Source organism: Crocuta crocuta, unplaced genomic scaffold, assembly GCF_008692635.1.
Source record: "Crocuta crocuta isolate KB4526 unplaced genomic scaffold, BGI_CrCroc_1.0 scaffold737, whole genome shotgun sequence".
Classification (NCBI taxonomy): Eukaryota; Metazoa; Chordata; class Mammalia; order Carnivora; family Hyaenidae; genus Crocuta; species Crocuta crocuta.
Window position 1 is genome coordinate 2,413,404 of NW_027527804.1, and position 2,197 is coordinate 2,415,600.

At 43.1% G+C, this 2,197-nt stretch overlaps 1 protein-coding gene across 1 annotated transcript in view; it reads right to left on the minus strand.

Annotated features, from left to right (window-relative positions):
* Positions 1-2,197, minus strand: part of VSIG1 (V-set and immunoglobulin domain containing 1) — a 36,010-nt gene that overhangs the window by 7,933 nt on the left and 25,880 nt on the right. The gene's annotated exons all lie outside the window — the stretch shown is intronic.

The window sequence follows — 2,197 nt, forward strand, 5'->3', positions numbered from 1 at the left end:
TATTTCTAGAACCCAGATTCAAACCCAGATAGGCTTTTTGGTTTTTGCTGGACACATTTTCATCGTTTTATTTTTTATTAGCAAAACACTTAGCGAATCACTTTGAACTACATCCCAAACCTATATATTTTCTAAAACTACTGAATCAGGATGGAATTGACATTTCATCCAGTTAACATCCCGAGTAGAACTTGGATGTTTTACTGGCAAAGCCATTGATCTACCATTTAGCATTATTGCTTTCAATAGAACTGGGGTGGGAGGAAGAGGCTCACCTCAGAAAGTAAATGAAAATGCTTCATTGTGTTCTCAAGCCTTCTCTAAATTCATCATTTTCTTTTTATGTGCAAACCGCAGAAGGATAGGATGCTTATTCCAAATGCATACAAAATAATTATTCAAACTTCTATCTGGGTATTTTTCAAAGCTTCATTTTCCACGGCTGTCATACCTAATGGAAGTCTCTCAAATGAATGGTCGTCCAAACCACCTGCGTCTTTGCTCATTGCTGTTTACTTTACCTAAACCATGCCCTGCCATCTCAGCCCCTGTTCTCTAAATGTTTGGAGGGCTGAAACTCTGTATTTTCCATCTTTCCATCACTGTTGTGTAGCACAGTAACTGAACACGTGGTCAGGATTTGTTGAATGAATTTGTGCATGAATGAGCCAAAGCATGGGATCCATCCCATGGACGCCAGTGAGTGTCCATCACTGGGTAATGGAATGTCTCTGGGAAATGCATTGTTAGGAAAAGTGATCTCTAAGGAAGTAGCAACACCTCTCCCCACAGTTGGCCTCCATACCCTCTCCTCCCCTGCTGCCCCCAACATGCCCAACCCCTCAAACAAAGGCTTGGCTTCTTTAGGTCGTTTCTGGTCAGAAGGACAACTGAGAGCCAGGGAACCAAAGAAAAACTTTAGAGGACTAATCCCCAAATGCTTTGAAAGTTGAATCTCCAGTGTATCACTTGATCCTCAAACCCCAGTATATCATTGGATCCACAAACTTGTAAAGACAGGGCAGAAATTACAACCCCATCTCCAAATAGCCAGAGAAAAGTAGACTGACTTCCCTTAGGCCACTGAGTAATGGAGTACGAGCTAGAACCTAAGCCTTCTGACCTCCCAGCGTATATACCACACTGTTTAGCTCCCCTGTACATGACTAGTCTTCCAAACTGGAACATCAACTCTCCCAGGAAAGGGCTTGTGTGTAACTCTGTCTTTCCCCTGTACCCCAATGCTTAGCATGGGGCTCAGCAAAACCAAAGCATGACTGAGCTACCCCACTCTTAAAAATCAGCTCCTGATAATCTTTCCCTCTATTCCCATTGGGTAGATGCAGTGGCAAACCTCACAATTCATTTTGGGAATCACCTGGGAGGCAAGCTCAGGTGATTCTGGATGGTTCTCTGAGGTGTGCACCTTGCTACCAATTGCTGCTTTTCCAAGCTAGTCAATTATCAAGCCACTGGTTGGATCTAGTTCCTTCTTTCCTGTGATGGAGGTACATAGCTCAAGAGGAACAGTGACTAGATCAGCTCCATTTGGGATTACTTAGAAATGGGAGCATCCTTAGCTCAACTGGTTGATTGGTGAAGTTTGACAGCCCTTTCCTCTATCCCTTCAGTACATCCGCAGGCCTGCAGACAGGAGCAAATCTCTCATTGCCCTCTCAGAGACTGAAAGGAGCGCTAGAAACCACCAAAAATTGCAAACTCTCTGAGAGCAGAAACCATGCCTCCACCACTGTAAACCTCGTGGGTCCTGGCACAAAATAGGCACTCAATAAATATTGTATAATTGAGCCACTCCAAATGCATTTGAAAAGCAGGTAGGACTTGCTGAATGACCCATAATGAATATCTGTATATAGAAAAATTCTCAACTCTGGCTTAACATGTGGTCCTTTCTCCAAATATTGTTAATGTTTTTTAAATATAATTTATTGTCAAGTTAGCTAACATACAGTGTATACAGTGTGCTCTTGGCTTTGGGAGTAGAATCCCATGATTCACTGCTTATGTACAACACCCAGCGCACATCCCAACATGTGCCCTCCTCAATGCCCGTCACCCATTTCCCCTCACCCACTGCCCCCACCCATTTTAAATGGGATCCTCTTGCCTTTATTCAAAAGAATGGTTTGATGGTGGGAATTGTGGCTGGCTTAGGAGAGATAATAAATTGACAGTT